The sequence below is a fragment of the Zalophus californianus genome, chromosome 1 (genome assembly GCF_009762305.2).
Source record: "Zalophus californianus isolate mZalCal1 chromosome 1, mZalCal1.pri.v2, whole genome shotgun sequence".
Taxonomy (NCBI): domain Eukaryota; kingdom Metazoa; phylum Chordata; class Mammalia; order Carnivora; family Otariidae; genus Zalophus; species Zalophus californianus.
Genome location: NC_045595.1, coordinates 149,680,668 through 149,700,369, shown reverse-complemented (window position 1 = coordinate 149,700,369; position 19,702 = coordinate 149,680,668). Strand labels below are relative to the sequence as shown.

The following is a 19,702-nucleotide window of genomic DNA, read 5'->3' as shown; positions in this document are numbered from 1 at the left end:
GAAAAAAGCTGGATTCCTGAAGCAAGCAGCATTTTGGCTCTAAAATATCAAAATATAGCATAATAATAGCAGTGTTACAATGATGACCCAAGTTCAAGAATCAGAAGTTTTCGGTCAAAGAAAGGAGAAAGCCTAGGGTAACAGGGCAAGACCTAGATAAAGCTTAACAATACCAAAAACCAACTGGACTTCAGTAAGTGGAAGCCCGTACTCAACAGGGAGCTGGGAGGGCACACAATTAAGGGAAGACAATGTTAGGAATACACATATACAGAGAGAAAAAGTGATAAAACAAACGGAGTAAAAGGTAAAATGAACAACTGAGGAAGGCGGTTGAAGGGTAAAAAGAGGACCTCTGTACACTTCTTGAAATTCCTATAAGTTCGAAATTATAGCAAAAACTTTTTTTATTTTTTATTTTTTATTTTTTATTTTTTTCTTTATTTATTTGAGAGAGAGAATGAGAGATAGAGAGCACAAGAAGGAAGAGGGTCAGAGGGAGAAGCAGACTCCCCGTCGAGCAGGGAGCCCGATGTGGGACTCGATCCAGGGACTCCAGGATCATGACCTGAGCCGAAGGCAGTCGCTTAACCAACTGAGCCACCCAGGTGCCCGCAAAAACTTTTTTTAAATATAAAAAAATCTAAAAGGAAAGAAATGCTCCTACAAAACTACTATTCACTTGCTTCCTTTTATTAAAGTGACATAAAAAGCAAGTCCAGAGAAGAGGGCTGGCCTTGAAGTCCTGTTTTCAAATTTACTTCTTCACAGTGATGTAGAAAAATACTAAACTTCTGTGAGCCTTGGTTTCCTTACTTGCACAATGGGGATATTACCTTCTAAGGTAAAGAGAAGTAAGAGGAAAGCGTACTCCCACTGTCCAGCCCTTATATAGCTCACACCTGATATTTGTGTAATGAAGAAATGGCTATAAATAGCTCTAAAGGTTCAAAAAAAGATCTCTTCTGACCAAAGCGATGAGGTATAGCTCCATAAAGATGGGCGTTTCAGCTAGGTTGTGAAGAATAGATACTAATTCAACAGTTGAAGTTAAAAGAGAAACACCCACAAGACAGAAGAGTACAAATTAAAGGCCAGGTGTTAGAAAGTACAACTGATGAAAATTAGCACTAAGTTGTATTTGATCACGGCAACTGCTCTTTAAAAGCACACAAACATGAGAAATGCCAGCGTCTGTTTTCTCTTTCTTTTTTGGTTAAATTGTGGTATCTGAGAACTCACAAATGACTCCAACGCTCAAACTAGTAATTTCTATCATCCATATAGTGCACCTGTGCCTCTGAATTATTCTTCCCTTTTAAATTACAAAAAAGGCTCATGTTAAAAACAAACAATACAGAAGGGTATAAACAGATAAATGAAAATGTACCCCTGCCTAAAGGTAACCATCAAGTTCTCCGCATATCCTTTCAATAACTGGTTATACAAGTATACACATATCCTTCTGGTTTTTACTGTATACCGATGGGAAATTATAAACACAATTCTGCACTTTTGCTTTAACTCTGGACAAGCTTCCATACAATGCCTATAAATTATTTTTAATGTAGTAATTTTCTTTTAAGATTTTATTAGACAGAGAGACACAGCGAGAGAGGGAACACAAGCAGGGGGAGTGGGAGAGGGAGAAGCACGCTTCCCGCTGAGCAGGGAGCCTGATGCGGGGCTCGATCCCAGGACCCTGGGATCATGACCTGAGCCGAAGGCAGACGCTTAACGACTGAGCCACCCAGGTGCCCTAATATAGTAATTTTTATACCATAAGGACCAGACTCTAAACATCACTGACAATTAAGCTTGTCTCCAATTTTCTATTACAAACAGTGCTGTAACCAATATTCTCCTTCATGTATTTGCAAATATTCTGCAATTATATCCAATAATGAATTCTAAACAGTGGAACCTAAAGCTCTAAAGCATGTGCACTTAAAATTTTGATAGTCAAAGTACCCCCTAAAATACTGCACCAATGTACACCAGTGAATATGAGTGCATCAGTTCCCCACCACTATCACTGTTAACTCCAGACTGATTCAAACTTTTCCATATTTGACAATATCATATGTGAAAAAATGCTTCTCATGAAAACTATTTTCATAATACTAAGACGTTGTATACGCTTTTTTTTCACTTTCACTAAGTTTTTCAGAAGCTTCATGACATGATGACATCATCACTCTGACGCCTAATGGAATGTGTGTTGTGTATTTCTGTGTTTTAAAATTTTAATTTCTAATACAGTAAATATTAACTGATACAAAACAGCAACATAAACAAAAGTTCTTTGGGGGTCCTCAATAAGTTAAGAGTATAAAGAAGTTCCCAGGCCAAAAAATTTAAGAACACTTAATCCAATCTTTTTTTTTTTTTTTAAAGATTTATTTATTTGTCAGAGAGAGAGAGCACAAGCAGGGGGAGCAGCAGGCAGAGGGAGAGCAGTTTCCTCGCCAAGCAAGGAGTCCAATGCAGGACTCAATCCCAGGACCCTGGGATCATCACCTGAGCTGAAAGAAGACGCTTAACTGACTGAGCCACCCAAATGTTCCCAATCTTTTCTGTCTTAAGAAAAAAGTAGTCATTGGATAGTCAGATAACATTCTAATCATAGATTAAGGAAACTCAACATCTTTAAAATACTGTCTTCTTGGTCAAGAATTAAATATGTATTTACATTGATCTTTTTTGTTGCAATGATAAATGTGAAATTCCCTTCCATTATATTCTAACTGGCTACTGTCTATATATGAAAAAATTACTCATTACTATACATACATTAACTTTTTAAGCCAGCCAATGAATTAAATCAGCTACTGAATTCTGTTTCTGATACTTTGAGCTGACACTCTCAATACTTAATAGCGCTAAAAAATTGTAACTTTTGCCTCCTCCATTCTAAAATCTGTATTTCATTTCACTTCCTATTTTAAAATATTTAACTAGTACTTCCAGGACAAAGTTACAATGTTAATTAAGCAACAAAGGTTAGAGCAGGCATTTTTATCTCATTTCTGGTTTTGATCTATGTCATATAGTATTTTGTTATTAAACATGATACTAGGGTATTTAAAAAAAAAAAAAAGCCAGGTTTACTGAGGTATTATTTATAACTTACATACAGTAAAACTTAACATTTAAGTAAATACCACCACAAACAGAAAACATTTTCTTTACTATGAAAAGTTCTGTCAGGTCTCTTTCTAGTAAATCCACTCCCTCCCCAACCCCAGGTACTCGATGATTTATTTTCTATCCCTACAGTTTTGCATTTTCCAGAATGTAAAATAAATGGAACCATCCAGTATGTTGCCTTTTGAGTGTGGCTTCTTGCAGCCAGTATTAACTATTTTGAGATTCATAAGTGTTGTTTTATCTTTCAGTAATTCATTCCTTTTATTGCTGAATTGTATTCCAATGTATTCCACACTTTATTCACCACCTGACAGACATTTGGGTTGGTGCAGTTTTTGGTGATTATGAATAAGCCACTGGAAACATTCATATACGGTTTTTGTGTGAACAAATATTTTCATTTTTCTTGGGTAAAAACCTAGGAGGACACTGCTGGGTCATACGGTAAGAATATATTTACCTTTCTAAGACTGTCGACTGTTTTTCAAAGTGGCTATACCATCATGCGTTCCCACCAGCAATCTATGAGCTCCAGTTGTGTTGCAGTATTGTTTTGAGATACTTTTTTAAAAAATGACATCTAAGTACCAGCCATCTATACTTATTTTACTAGTTTTTAAAACCTGAAATGTGTGTTGAATTTGATAAAATGACTTTTTGGTGGTTATTAAAATGGTCAAGTTTATCTACTTTGACCTATTAAATATGGTGAGATATTAATAGATATTAATAGATTTCTTAATATTCAATGATTGATTCTTGGAATAAACACACTTGGTCATAGTATATCATTCTTTTAAAATCTATGTTAATATTTTCTTAAAAATTTCTACACCACAAATCAAAATCACAGTAAGATATTACCTAACACCTGTCAAAATAGTATCAAAAAGACAAGAAATAACAAGTGTTGGAGAGGATGTGGAGAAAAAGGAACCCTCATGCACTGTTGGTGAAAATTCAAACTGGTCCTGCCACCACAGAAAACTGCATGGAGGTTCCTCAAAAATTAAAAATAGAATCACCGAATGATCCAGTAATTCCACTACTGGGTATTTACCCAAAGAAAATGGAAACACTCATTCGAAAAGATATATGCACCCCTATGTTTATTGCAGCACTGTTTACAATAGCCAAGATATGGAAGAAAACTGAATGTCCATAGACAAATGAATAAAAAAGACATGGTGTATATATGTACAATGGAATATTATTCTGCCACCAAAAAAAAAAAGAATCTCACCACTTTGCGACAACACGGATAGACAGACCCAGAGGGTATTACACTAAGTGGAGTAACTCAGAGAAAGACAAATACCCTAAGATCTCACTTACACGTGGAATCTAAAAAACAAAGCAAACAAAACAAAAAGCAAAACCAACCCATGAATATAAAGAACAAACTAGTGGTTTGCCAGAGGGGAGGGAAGTGGGGGGAGATGGGCAAAAGAAGTGAAGGGGAGTGGAGAGATACAGGCTTTCAGTTATGAAATGAATAAAGCACAGGGCTGAAAGGTACAGCATCTTCTACGGAATACAGTCAATGGTACTGTAACAATGTTGGAAGGTGACCTACAGTACCTACACTTGTGAGCACTGCACAGGTATAAAATTATAGAATTACTACCTTGTATACCTGAAACTAATGTAACATTGTGTCAACTATACTTAAATTAAAAAAAAACCCATGAAAGAAAAATTTCTACACCAGTATCCATAAATGAGATTGATTATTTAATATAAAACCCTCCTCCCCACTTTTTTGTGGGGGACAGGGTATCTGACACATTGAGAACATTTTGAAAAAACACATGGGTATGATTCCAGTTATATGACATTCTACAAAAGGCAAAACTATGTAAACAGTTAAAAGATCAGTGGTTGCCAGGGGTTTATGGGGTGGGAGGGATAAAGAGCTGAGAAGATTTTTTGGGCATTTAGAAACTATTCTGTATGATATTATAATGGTGGATACCTGTCACAATACATTTGTCAAAACCCATAGATGTACAACGTGAAGAATGAATGTAAACTTAATGTAAACTATGGACTCTGGATGATAATGATGTACCAATGTTGGTTCCATTATAACAAATGTAACAATCTGATGCAAATGTTGATGGTGGGGAAGGTAGTGGGGTATGTGGGAACTCTACTTTCCATTCAATTTTGTTATGAACCTAAAAGTGCTCTAAAATAGAGTCTATATCAAAAAAAAACTTAAATATTTATTCACTCACATTGATAACTGAGATTGGTTGGTTCCCCCTCTTTGTGGGTTAAAGAGGGGATTTTATCTGTCACATGGGAGAGCTTTTTAAACAGATACCTCAGCTGTCCTTCCAAAGAACCTGATTAATAAGTCTGAGGCACATACTAGGTCTCTGGTGTTTTGTTTTTTTCTTTCAAAGATTCCCAAGTAAATTCTGAGATACATCTGCAATTGAAAAACACTATAATGGAGCAAAAGCTTTACTGGAAAATAATGCAAAATACAGCTGAAATGTAGACTTAAGTTAGATTGAAAGGAACTTTGATAACAAAGAAATGAAACGAAATCTACAGAGGATTATAAGAGGAATAACAAAGTCATAATATGAATAATTTTGCTAATCCTAATCAAGTATTTTTAGGATATTATCACCTAGACAATTAATTAAAAAACCTAAGTTACTGTCAATAATTTTTCAAAGTACCCTCTCAGGAACCAGAAGCCTTTAAAATTAAAGCCATTATGCCTAATTTTCCATGTTTTCTGAGGAAATAAAGCCAAGAAAGCAATAAAATTAAAAACCAGATGCAAAACTGGTGGTAAAATACAAATGCACTCTACTCTTCCAAAATGAAATCTTCCACTTTCTCCTTCATGTCCATTTAGTTAATTATCAAATTTTCCTTATTACTCTATCCAGAGTGTTTGATTTTATCTGCTCCTGTCTATTCTCACGGCCACCAGTCTAGTCCAGATCCTTGTCATCCTATATCCACAGAACTGCAAGAACTCTAACCCACCCTTCCTTAACCTCTGGCTCTCTGCTCTTCAAGGCATCCTTCACACAGTTCTCAGATTAATCTCAACACCTTTTTCATTCTATTACTTTGATGCCTAAAGATCTAGAATGCATCTTTAGCACATTGTAAATCAAATTTGAAACTCTTTGTCCTACAAGAAAATTTGGCATTGATTGAGTCAATAAATACTCTCTCCATCCAACATCAATCTATATCCAACATACTTAATGTAGATCTTTTCATATTTTATTATATTCAAGATGGTATATATTTAGTATGCTGAGTCAATCCACCTAGTCAGTAAATCCCAAACACACACTAAAAATTCTGAATATTTAACATTCAACATATTCTTTATGAAATACCATAAAACACTAATAGTTAATTTACTTAATCATATAAATTAAACAATTTTATTAGAAAACATGACAAAAAATATTACTACAAAATAAGCTATGGGGGCACCTGGGTGGCTCAGCTGTTAGGCGTCTCCCTTCGGCTCGGGTCATGATCCCGGGGTCCTGGGATCGAGCCCCGCATCAGGCTCCCTGCTCAGTGGGAGGCCTGCTTCTCCCTCTCCCACTCCCCCTGCTTGTGTTCCTGCTCTTGCTAACTCTCTCTCTGTCAAATAAATAAATAAAATCTTAAAAAAAAAATAAGTTATGGATTTATAAATGTAAGCATAAACGAATTTAAGTATAAAAAAGCTTTCAGTTCATTTGTAAATATTAATTATTTGTTACCAACTTATAATCAAGTGGTTGCAGGCCCTTTTAAGAGATTTTAATAAAAATTAGAGAAGAAAAGTAAAACTGAAAATATTCTACTCATTTTTTTCCTATAAAATAATTCAAAGAGTTCCTTTATTTTAGTGACATTCTAGTGGGGGCAAAGTCTGAAAAATACTGCCCTAAGTCTCTCCTATGAGAAGTCAATGCTGCAGACGTGATTCATTGTCTCATCTCCGGTTACATCTTATAGCTCTAACCCTATTAATCTAATAGAAATACCTACTTTCTTTTATGTCCCAGCTTCAAACTTTCTTCCACTGAGAAGTTGATAATAACCTTTGACCCTGAATTTTGATCTCACCTTCCAGTATCTATGGGTTCCCAACTTGCAATGTTCCCCCAAAGTCCTTCTCGACAGCCAAACATTTAAAAGAAAATATTTACTAAGGATTTTAGAAACCCATACCCTAGGATTCAGTAATTCCACTTTTGGGATATACCCAAAGGAAATAATATTAGCAGTATATATAAAACTGTTCACCACAGTGTGATTGTTACAGTGAAAAATTGTAAACCTAAAAATTCCAAAATGAGGGCTTGGTTATGGAAATAACATACTGAGAAATGAAAAAAATAATGCTAACATACAAAAAATCCGGATGTTGGGAAGAAAAACCCCACTTATATTATTCTCTATACCTTTAAAATTATTTCATAACTTAAAGTGGTATACAAGTTTTAAGAGCAAGTTAATATTATTTTTCTGTATCTTCCAAATTTTCTACAGTAAGCAATATACTATTTATACAAGAAAAACTTTCAAAAAGTAGAGCTGAAAGCATATATTTACTACAGTGAAGTGTCCCAGCCTACCTAAAACACTGAAAACACTGCATTCTTTACTTTTGGCTAGAATTTTATCAACTCAATGTTCTGCTATTTCAAAGTTCTGATTGAATACTTTAGGTCTTTAAAAAAAAAACTACCTCTTCCCTTATATGTCACTGGATTATTTTTATTCTTAATTTTTATTTTTTCTTTAAAGATTTATTTATTTAAGAGAGAGAGAGGGGCACCTGGATGGCTCAGTTGATTAAGCGTCTGCCTTTGACTCAGGTCATGATCCCAGGGCCTAGGATCTGGCCATGTCAGTTTCCCTGCTCAGGGGTGAGTCTGCTTCTCCCTCTCCCTCTGCTTCTCCCTCCTCCCCTTGCTCATGCTGTCTCTCTCTCAAATAAATAAAATCTTTAAAAAGAGAAAGAGAGAGAGCCCGTGAGCTCATGCCCATGGTGGGTAGGGGAAGGTAAAGGACAGAGGGAGAGGGAGAGAATCCTGGACAGAACAGACTCCTTGCTGAGCGCAGAGCCCAAGGCGGGGCTCAATCCCACGCCCCCAAGATCATGACCTGAGCCAAAATCAAGAGTCTCCACTCAATAACTGAGCCACCCAGAAGTCCCTTGGATTTTTTTTTTAAACAAATCTTTCCCCAAAATGGTGTAAAGAGTTCCTTCATGTTAAAAAAGAAAAACCACAAACTTACCTTAATCCAATTCATATTCATTACTGAAATTAATAAGTTCTGTAATATATCTATCACGTGAACTTATGAGGGTTTTCACATTTCAAATTAAGAAGCAGCACAATCAGGATGTACCTTTCTTCCCAAAATATATTAACAACTCAAAGCTCAGAAATTTTAATTTTTTAAGATTTTATTTTTAAGTAATCTCTGCACCCAACATGGGACCTGAACCCACAACCCTGGGATCAAAAGCTGCACGCTCCACCAATCAAGCCCGCCAGGCCCCCCCTCAGAAATTTTAATTTTAATCTTCAATACTAAGCATAGGACTGAGCATATAGCAGTCCCTCAACTGCTATGAAAAGAATGAACAGACCAGAAAATAGTTTATGAACTAATGTAACACTGTGTTTCAATGATACTCAAAATTTTTTTTAAAAGTCTATATAAAGAAGTAAAACAGCAAATTTGGTAGATTTATCAACGCTAAAATTTTAACTATTTTTCAGAGGAATGACCCACAGGATAGAAAGGAGCAAATCACATATGATAAGATGTCAAAACCTTGTTAGAAACTATAAAACAGGTGGTCAAGCGATATTATACTAGCAAAGTGGAGAACTCTAAAGCCTAAGCACCTGCAAAGAAGTTGATTCACACTGCCCACAAGCATCTCTGAAGGTTGAGGGAGCAACACTAGAAGGTTAGCTGAAAGTCTACAAAACAGTCATCATAGCCAGATTTCCTCCCCCACTGTTCAGAACCAGGCAACCATCCCTCCCCCAACCCTACAGTTGTGGAAAAGATTACTTTGAAGAAACCAAACTAAAGAGACTCCAAAATGGAGGTCTCCACTACAGGTAAGGTGGGAGTAATATGCCAAACAGAAAACAGGATTACAAGAACACAATGAACAGTAAGAACCCCAGCTCCTCTTCTAAGATAGATACTCAAAACACAGCAGCCAGGTGTACATAACCTCCCCACAAGAGACTGGAGGCTCTCTTCCTCAAGGAAACTGACCAGCCCAAGAGAAAAGACCTATGAGTGTCCCCTCCTCCCATAAATGGCCACCTTTAACAAGCCACACCTATAGAATTTTCAGTTCAGTTTTTGGCACTTCACTCTTAAATATGAATGGACAGCCATATAAGATTATGGCTGGGGAAAGCCGCTACAGAGAAGAAACAGCAATAGAAACAAAAAAAGGAACTTAGAAGAAACAGAGCAAAGTGGGGGAAAAAAAAGAAAGCTTAAAGAAAAAACTATTAAAATCTTCAAAGGATTATAGTGTCTACAAAACAATATAAAGATACTATAACATAGAATGAGCTCTAAGAAACTTAAAGTGTGGATAGAAATTAGAAACTCAATAGGAAGGTTGGAAGATAACACCGAGGAAATTTCTTAGGAAGCGGAACCAAAAAGACTGACGGAAAGTAAGAGGGAGGAAAAAAAGAAAAAAGAACAACCTACGAGGGGTGCCTGGGTGGCTCAGTCGGTTAAGCGTCTGCCTTTGGCTCAGGTCATGATCCCAGGGTCCTAGGATTGAGCCCTGTGGGCTCTCTGCTCAGTGGGGAGTCTGCTTTTCCCTCTCTCTCTCCCTGCCACTCCCCCTGCTTGTACTCTTTCTCTCCCTGTCAAAGAAATAGAATCTTTAAAAAAAATAAATAAATAAAAATAAAAGAACACATGAGTTCCAATACCCAAATAATACAAATTCCAACAGAGAACAAAAAAACTGATGAAGAAGAGATTATCAAAGAAATAAGGCATCAAATTTAGAATATCCATTCAATGAAAGACACTACAGACAAAAGTAACAGAAAGACGACAGGCTTAGAGGAGATATTTTCCAACCTAAAATCTAAAGACCATTCAAATCTAACCTCCACAAGGAACGTCTGCAAACCAAAAAAAAAAAAAAAAAAAAAAAAGACAGCAACCCAAAGGAAAGAGAAACTAAGGGCAAAACAATTTTCAAAAGGGAAAACCTGAATGAATCCAAGAGATGCTCGAACTCATTAGTAATCAGAGAATATAAACTGAAACGGTGAGATACCTACTTTATATCCATCAGACTGGCAAATACTAGAAAGTTGAATAAAACCAAATACTGAGGGGCACCTGGGTGGCTCAGTCCGTTGAGTGTCTGCCTTTGGCTCAGGTCATGATCCCAGGGTCCTGGGATGGAGCCCCGCATCCGGCTCCCTGCTCGTCAGGGAGCCTGCTTCTCCCTCTCCCACTCCCCCTGCTTGTGTTCCCTCTCTTGCTGTGTCTCTCTCTGTCAAATAAATAAATAAAATCTTAAAAAAACAAAAACAAAAACAAGTGCTGACAAAGATGTGGGCAAACAACCCTCCTGTAGTTCTAGTGAGCACATAAACTAGTGCTCCTATTCTATGACCCAGGAATCCCACTCCTAGGTATATATCCCAGAAAACTTCCCACACAGGTCCTTAATAATATACAAGTAAGAGTATATTTACCACATTGTATTTCTGATGCAAGAAAGGTGGGAAAGAAAAATAAAATGTGGTAGATGCATATTATGGAATTATATTATACACAACTGTATGTACACACAACAAAACAGAAAGGTCTCCAAAACAATGCTGAGTAAAAAAAAGTAAGAAACAGGACAAGGTCTATAACATAATACATAAACTAAATACATACACATACACACACGCACCATGACATATTTCACAATGATTCATATATAATCAAGAAATATATCAACCACAATGCAGTGGATACCTGCTGAAAAGAGTAATGGGGAAGTAGGGCTTAGAAATGAAAGGAAAATTTAAAGAACCCTGTACAGTCTGATGATAGTACATCAGTAACAGAGAAGCATAATTAACTTTAAAATTCTTTCTACCTGAAGTCCAAAAAATAATAAAAAATGTTTTTCCAGAACTAAAGGACATAAATTTCCAGTTTGTAAGCATCCATGGAGTGGCCTTAAATTAAAACAACAAAAAAAAACCTATCTAGGCACATTATCATGAAATTTCAAGGGTTAAAAATATCCAAAAAGTTTCTAGAAAGATGGCAAGGTCACAAAGAATCAGAATGGTTTTGGACTTCAACAGCAACAATGGAATGCAAGAAAACAAGCTATGACTTCCAAACTTTTTAAGCCTACGATTTTATACCCAGCCAAATTATTGATGAAATGTTAAGATAGAAGAGAGATTCATTTCAATCATGCATTCAGAAAGTTTTTACTTCCCAGGTATCTTTTCTCAGGAGGCTAAGAAAATATGGGAAACAGGAGACCCAATATAGGAGAGACGCCAAGAGAATTTCAAGAGTGATGTAAAGAGAAGTTCCAGGATAACAGGTAGCAAATAGGCCTAGAAAGTTACCAGTCCAGATTGCATTAAAAGGAGGGAGAGTTCTAGGACAGCTATCTCAAGAAATGAAGGGAGGGGAAAAAAGTATTAACTCCTGGAAAAACACAAATTGGTTAACAGAAGAAATGACATCATAATACACTACGTGGTTCAGTTGTGAATATTTACATAGTAAATATTGTAAACACTCTGAATATTGACTTAATAAAGAACTATGTCAATTATATTGGGAGGATGGGAGAGGCAGTGTGTATACATGGAGGAAAGTCAATAGATAACGCCCGAATTGCTATCTCAAGAAGCAAATTATTAATTAATATGAGAATAAAAGCTAAAAAAAGAGGGGGGTAGGGGCACCTGGGTGGCTCAATTGGTTAAGCATCTGACTCTTGTTCTCAGCTCAGGTCTTGATCTCAGGATCATAAGTTCAAGCCCGGAGTAGGGCTCCACAATGGGCATGGAGCCTACTTCAAAAAAAAAAAAAAAAAAAAAGGTGGGGGTAGGCTCTACAAGTGCAGGGGCTGAGACAGGGGACAGTTGTTTTTCACACAGTATTCTAATTAAAAAATTGTATTTTTTTAATGGCAATAAAGCAAGGAACTCTAACATTCTTTCTTCAACTTTTAGTAAGTAAGATCTTCACAGTATCATTTAATGATACTAAAAGAACTACATCTAGTTTGTTCTGCTTGGGAGACTGAACTGCAAACCAAGACAAAAATCAAGCTTCAATGGTTGATGTGAACATAGTACAAATAGCCCTGTTTGAATTCCAGCTCCATCACGTACCATGTGAAGTAGGGCAAGTTACCTAACCACCCTGTACATGCAACCACCTCCTCAAAGTGGTTTTGCAAGGATAATTAAGAGAAAATACTTATGGTAATGCTTGATCCATCAATAGATGTCAGTCCCTCCTGCTTGTCTTTCTGTTCCCTAGCTACAAGCCCCCATTCTGGCCCCAAGCTGCCTTGTTGGTCAGAACACAGAGACTCATGGACAACTCAGCACATATCCCTCCTCATGCTGGAAAATCAATCACGATGAGTAAGCAGACTTATCTTTGTATATGAAGAGCAGCATTATTCTTGTTATGTGAAGAAGATTATCCCTATTATCCACATTCTGGATTATTGCCTGCTTTCAAGAACTGTCCTAATTAATCTACTACACTAGGTCAGAAACATTTTATCACTTCAATCTGTGTTTTGTGGGGTTGCAACACCTTAAAAAAAAAAAAAACAGAACTGCACGTTCCATCAGTCTTCATCCCTGCTCTTTCACTGCAGGGCCTCAAAATTTTCTAATGCAGGCCCTATCTGGCCCCCCACTGGCCTGGGGCCACCTCCTGCTTACTGCAGCAAGAACAGAGTGAAATCAGCCCCAATCAGCTAATTGAATTGTTTACCATTTCCAACGTTTTCTTCCATTATTACAGCTGAATTCATAATACCTGCAGAGTACAGCGATCTTAAAACAAAGACTGAGTAATAGGGAATTACCTTTATCACTAGGTCAGTCACTTTTACTTGCATGGCCCAAAGTCTTAATTGATTTTATACAAAGTATTCATACATACTTCTAAAAACAATCTGACAGACTTAACACAAACATCATAATTCAAGACAATCATTAATTTAACAAACACTGTGTGAAAACAACAGAGCTAAAAACAAGATATAATCCTTAATCTCAAACGAAAGGGAAAAGGTAGAAACTAAATTGAGAGCAACGGAGAACAAAGAGTAGTCTAGGAAAAAACTGAGAGGAATTCCAAACTATCTGATATTGTTTATAACATAGTTGAGGCTAAAGAAAATTATAAAAATTGGACACAGCTCTGAACCTCCTGACAGCCAAAGTGTAAAGAGCAACAGGATGGCTTAAAAATACAAATGATCTAATAAAAGTAGTCATTTGTTTAAAATAAAAAAAGGTCTATCAATTTGTCTTAAAAAGAATTTGTCTTTAAAGTATCTACTTTATAAGGACCAATAAATAAATTAGAAAGTGTCTTGGATGGCAATGAAGATTTTTTCATGTTGTCTTTTATTATGCACCAATCCTAGATAAAAGTCAATGTCCATAATATTAAATCGTAGGTCTGTGAAGAGAACCTAAAGTAACAAAATGCAAGTATACTGACTTCAGGTGAGGTTTTTACTCCTATAATTTATTCTAGGTTTTTACATGTTTTGTTTCTCTACTAGACTGTAAATTCCTTAAGGCTCATGTCTGATTCCATTTGAACTTCCTTTGCTGTTTACTAGAGTACATTACAGTTTCTGCTCAATTATAATGCCTGATAAAATGCCATGCAGTTAATATTTGTATTCATTATGTTAGCCTTCCCCTCCAGACTATCATTTCCATGACATAGTAAACAGTGTTTTGGCCATGTCTGTGTCCCTAGTCTCAGAGCACACAATCAGTAAGTATTCACTGAATGAACATTAAATTTAACAAAAAACACAACAAAGAAGTATGAAAGAAGAGGAGAAATGATTCTTTTTTTCTTTTTGAGAAATAATTCTTAAAATGGCAACGATCTTGGGTTCTGAGGCTGGTTGCAACAAAAATTGGATAACCTTAGGTAAGTCATTTAACCTCTCTGGCCTTCAAAGTTTCATTGGCAGAATCGAAAAATTAACATCTACTTCAAAGTTACTGTGAGGATTAGGTGTTTTACTATACCTAAGGTGTTCAGCACAATACCTGGAAAGGAGCTCAAATGTTCATTCCTTTCCCTCAAGTCCTCCATCTTACAATCAAGTATACACAGTGCCCCCCGAGAATAAATGATTTCAGTAAAAATACAACAGACTTCATTATCATTTTCCTTTGAAAAGTTAAAATTTCATCTCAATTTTTAAGGGGAAATAACTTCTGGATCCGTTTAAAAATATTACAAACACAAGAACAAGTTAATGTCAAGAATGAGCCTTGAAGCAACAAGAAAGGGGAAAATCACTTACTCATCTACTGCTGAGAAACAGGGGTTTTGAAGGAACTGTTTCTTAAAGGAAAAAAGGACTGAAAAAGTTGGGAATATTATCTATTAGCATGTTTTACAAAGAGAACTTCAAAATCGTTTATTCTGAATTTAAAACTTAAAAAAACAATGATTTTGAAATCTTTCCCTTAAAAGTGACACATTAAATATTTTCCTCCCAACCTAAAACATTCCTTCAAAACGACTTCCCTGACTCCAGTCATCCTTGGGTTTTCTCCTCCCATTTTGCGCTTCATCTAATACTTCGCTGTTTCCCTCGCATCACCACTTACACTATGTGCAGACGAAGTTCTGTCATTCCTATAATTACCACACCCCGGTCAGCCGCTTCAGGCCCATGTTGTTATGACATCTGTAAACTGCAGTCGTCCGTCTCCACCCCCGCCCCCCTCCCTCCCAACCACCGGCTCCGGCTCTAACTTGTGAATTTCCAAGACGGTCCCTTCCAACCTCGGTCAGGATTCCTACCCGCGCCCCCTGCTCCCTCCTGCCTCAGTCCCAGCACTCTGCGCTGCCCACCCCCGCCCCCCGCCGCCCGCTCGCGCCGGGCCGCGGCGCAGACTCAGCGCTCGCCTCCTCTCCGCCCCGCTGCCTCGGCGCCCCGCAGTCCCCGGCGCCGCTTCCAGCCTCGCCGCCGCCCCGCCCCGCCTCGCTTCGCCTCGCCTCGCCACGACCGGCGTTCCCGCTGGCGATCACACCAGCGCTCCCCACCCCCACCTTCCCCTCCGCCGGCCGCGCGGCCGTTAGGACAGCCGGGCTCGTGACGCACGGACGCGCCGCTAGCGCCCGGGCCCAGGGACCAGAGCTCAAGCCCAGCCGGCGCCCGCCCTCGCCCCGGGGCCTCTCCCGGGTCTAGCCGGGGACTGCCGGATCCGCCAGCGGGAGGGGGAGGGGCCGGAGCCACGGGGCCCCGCACTCACCAGGCTCAAGGCAACCGATCCCGGTGCCGATGCTGGGGTGAGCCGCTCGCTCGCTTGCCGGCCCGCCGTACCTCTCCCGCGCACAAGCTCCAACAGCCGGCCAGCGCCGGTGCTCACCAGGCCTCGCTCTCCGCCGCCGCGCACCCAGCAGCGAGACCCAGCTCAGCGGGCGTTCGCAGTGCGCCTGCGCGCGGGGGCCGGCCCGCACGCCTGCGCGTTTCCTTCTGCTGCCCTAATGCAGAGGCTGCCGGGAGATGTAGTTTTCTACCCGTCTTACCCTGGGAAGTCCTAGCGGCTGGGGGAAACCAGTGAAGGAATAAACGGTCGAGGATCGGGAAGGTCTGGCTGAGGAGGAGATTCGCGGTCAATGGCAAAAGTTGGAGAATCGTGATGGAGTGACCGTGGGACGGTACTTAGGTTGAATTGCAAAGTTATGTCTACAAATCTGTCTTCACAGCTCTTCCTAGGTGGATTGATCCTCACCTCCCTTGTCTATAACTAGCCTCTAACAGAGTTTGTACCTAATACACATTTACTGAATGAAGGATGGAATGAGTGAAGGCTGAAGGAGTATTGCAAAAGTGTTAAAAGTCAGTGCTCGTGTCTAAGGCATCATAGGCAGCACGTGTGAGGAGGCTTCTGGGTATTTTGTTGTTGTTCTCTCCCTTCCCCTTTGCCCGATAATGTATGAAAAGTATCAAAAATAATTAAAATAGTGGCTTCACTCCCAAGTGCTCGCAAACGAAAGTTTGGGCAAATAATTGTTACTGTTAAAATTGATGGAATTCCTTTTGAAGAGTGCTTTCAAAAGAAGAAGGACTGAAGCCAGCCAAGCAGAGGTCACAGAATAAAAAGTCTCACATGTGACATGGTTTATCAAATTGATTTAAAACACTGGCAGAGAAGCAACGTGAAAGAAATCTGGTGGCTTAATTCATTAAAAAGTGTGGGAGGGAGGTCCATACACTACCTGAATCCTAGGCTATGAAATGTTCATTTGTCCTTGATCTCTTCCTGCCACATCAGCATTCTCCACTGGTGAATGGTGTGCTTTTTAGGATGAATTGAGTGTGAGCAAGGGGACTGGGGAAAGGGAAGGTGTTCTAAGGGAGAGAGTTAGGGGCAAGTATACCTGACCTCAGCTAAACTGAGGAGAGATCACTTTATTCCAATCAGGAACTAAGATTATTCAGAGCTGGACTTTAGTCTTTGTGAAAACTAATTTCTTTCCAGTTCACTCTTACTCCTAGCTAGGGCCCTTCTTCCTTGGCCCAGCCTCTCTTTCTGGGCCCAGCTTCCTCAGCCCCATGAGACAGCCAAAAGCTCCACTCAGTTTTTCAGCCACTGCTTTCAGACTTAGCAATCACCTCAGGTGGAAAAGTGATGGCAAACGTCAGGCTTATCTCTTATGGCTTCCATTTTCTTCCAGATCTGGGACCCACAAATTCTCACTGCCTTGGTGTTTCCTCCATGCCTTAGTGTTTTTATATTTTGTCCAGTTATTCTCAGTGCTGGAGAATTTGTTTGACAACAGTAGGCCATTGCTGAAGCAAAATTCTTATATATATATATATATATATATATATATATATATATATATATATATGTTACTTTAAAAAAATGTTATCAGGGGCGCCTGGGTGGCTCAGTCGTTAAGGGTCTGCCTTCGGCTCAGGTCATGATCTCAGGGTCCTGGGTTTGAGTCCTGCATTGGGCTCCCTGCTCAGTGGGGAGTCTGCTTCTCCCTTTCCCGCTCCCCCTGTTTGTGTTCCCTCTCTTGCTATCTCTCTCTCTCTGTCAAATAAATAAATTAAAAATCTTTAAAAAAATGTTATCATACCACACGTTTTATTAGTGAATCTCTCTGACTTTATCTTTTTGTAGTTTGAGAAATTTTAAAATTGTAGAACAATAGTTTTGCTATTACAAACAATACTGCTATGAACATTTTTGGACACATCTTTGTGTGTATGAGGAAACTGCTAGATCCTAGGATACTGCATCTTTAATTTCACTAGTTGTGGTAGGAAGAATTCTAAGATGGCCCCCATGATCTTTGCCCCTTAGTGTTGCTGTATTAATCCCTACCCCTCAAGTGTGAGTGGGACCTTTGACTTAATTCTAGCCAGTAGAATATGGCAAAGATAATGGGATGTCTGTCCCATGATTACATTTCATCTTAGCAGACTGGGGTTAGACATGCTCCTACTAGGCTTGAAGAAATGAGCTGTCATGCTGTGAACTGCCTAAGGAGAGGGTCATGTGGCAGGGAACTACTGATGGCTTCTAGGACCTGAGTGCCTCCAGCTGACAGCCAGTAAGAAGCCAGGCCCCTCAGTCCTACAACGATGAGGAAATGAATTCTGTCAACAACCTGAGAGAGCTTGGAAGTGACTCTTCCCCAGTCAAGCCTCCAGATGAGAAGACAGCCTGATTTATACCTTGATTGCAGCTTTGTGAGACCCTGAGCCAAGGAAACAGTCAAGCTGTGCCTAGACTCCTGGGCCACAGACATTGTGAGATAATATGTCTTAAGCCGCTAGGTTTCTGGTAATTTGTTACACAAAAATAGAACACTAATATACTAAATATTGCTAGACGATTTCACAAAGTGGTTGTACCAATTTATACTCCACAAGCAATATATAAGATTCTCTTTTCCAAACATCCTTGCTAACATTTGGAAATGTCTGGCTTTTTTTTATTTTTGTCAATCTGATAGGTGTGAAAATAAATAATAACATAATTATACATATGTTATTACTTTAATATAAAAACATGTATTTACTTGAAATCATATATTGTTATATTTCTTTTCTGTTGCATTAATGCTATTACTTAAAATGGCAACAGGACTAGCTGAAAGTGTAAACTAGTGAAATAGGAAGACTAACTATAATTAAGCAAATAACATACGAGAGAAAAATATAACAATTTTTGAAAGAGGGGGAGGGGCAGAGGGAGAGAGAGAGAATCTTAAGCAGGCTCCACGCCCAGTGCAGAGCTGGACATGGGGCTTGATCTCACAACCCTGAGACCATGATCTGAGCAGAAATCAAGAGTTGGGAATTTAAAAATTTTTTTTTAAAGATTTTATTTATATAGTTGAGAGAGCGAGATTGAGAAAGAGCAAGTTGTGGGGAGGGGCAGAGGGGGAGAGAGAAGCAGACTCCCCACTGAGAAGGGAGCCTGACACAGGTCTCCATCTCAGGACCCTGAGATCATGACCTGAAGGCAGACACTTAACCAATTGAGCCACCCAGGCACCCCAATATTTTTATAACATAACATCTTTATGTTCTTTTCTGTCCTCTGGTACAGCAATTTATTTTAACTGTTTTAACTGTTTTTTGCACATTTAAATTTTGTGGGCTATATTATTCTATATTCTTAAGATACATAAATGTAAGAATTTTAAAGGAGAATGTAAATACAGTAGAAATAATTAAACAGATACTACCTATATTAAATAAAAAAATAACAATGATATGTTTCTGTTCTGTGATACAATGGGATTTTTTATCCTTTATTTCCTTTTCCATTAATACTTCTCTGAACTGCCTGGAGCCTTTAGAACTTTTTTTTTTTTTTACATAATAGTTAAAGTCAATACGTAGTCTCTCAATGAAAGTGTTTGAGCACAGAATACTCGGGATTTTATTTGCTAGCACAGCACATTTCTAAATTTGTAGGGATTTGTTTCCAGCTCTCCAAAGTGTCTACCTACTTTGTATCTACAGACTTGCTTTGGTAAGCCAGATGTTTGTCAACTAGGTTCTTTGCCTCTCTAAATTAACCACGTAAGCTATCCCTATCTAAACTACTCATCGTTTTAAAAACATTCTGAAGCACATTGTATGTCATCACAAGTTAAACCTCTCTTCTCCAGGGAAAATGGTTTTAAAACACAAAAGTAATTTAAACTTGTGAAATTGAAGTTAGCTTCCAAGTTAAGTTTACAGTTTTAGTAAAGAAATTCAAAAAGTTCTGCT

General features: G+C 38.5%; 1 protein-coding gene across 2 annotated transcripts in view; it reads right to left on the bottom strand.

Moving 5' to 3' along the window:
- KPNA1 (karyopherin subunit alpha 1) overlaps window positions 1-15,899 on the bottom strand; it is a 68,027-nt gene extending 52,128 nt beyond the window's left edge. Inside the window, exon 1 of one of the 2 annotated variants that reach the window (XM_027583536.2) lies at window positions 15,711-15,899. The gene's annotated coding sequence lies outside the window, so the exon portion shown is untranslated. Of the gene's footprint in view, window positions 1-15,062; window positions 15,162-15,710 lie in introns of those variants that run through there. The other variant, XM_027583535.1, reaches the window with a different exon arrangement.
- Window positions 15,900-19,702: the final 3,803 nt, after the last annotated feature.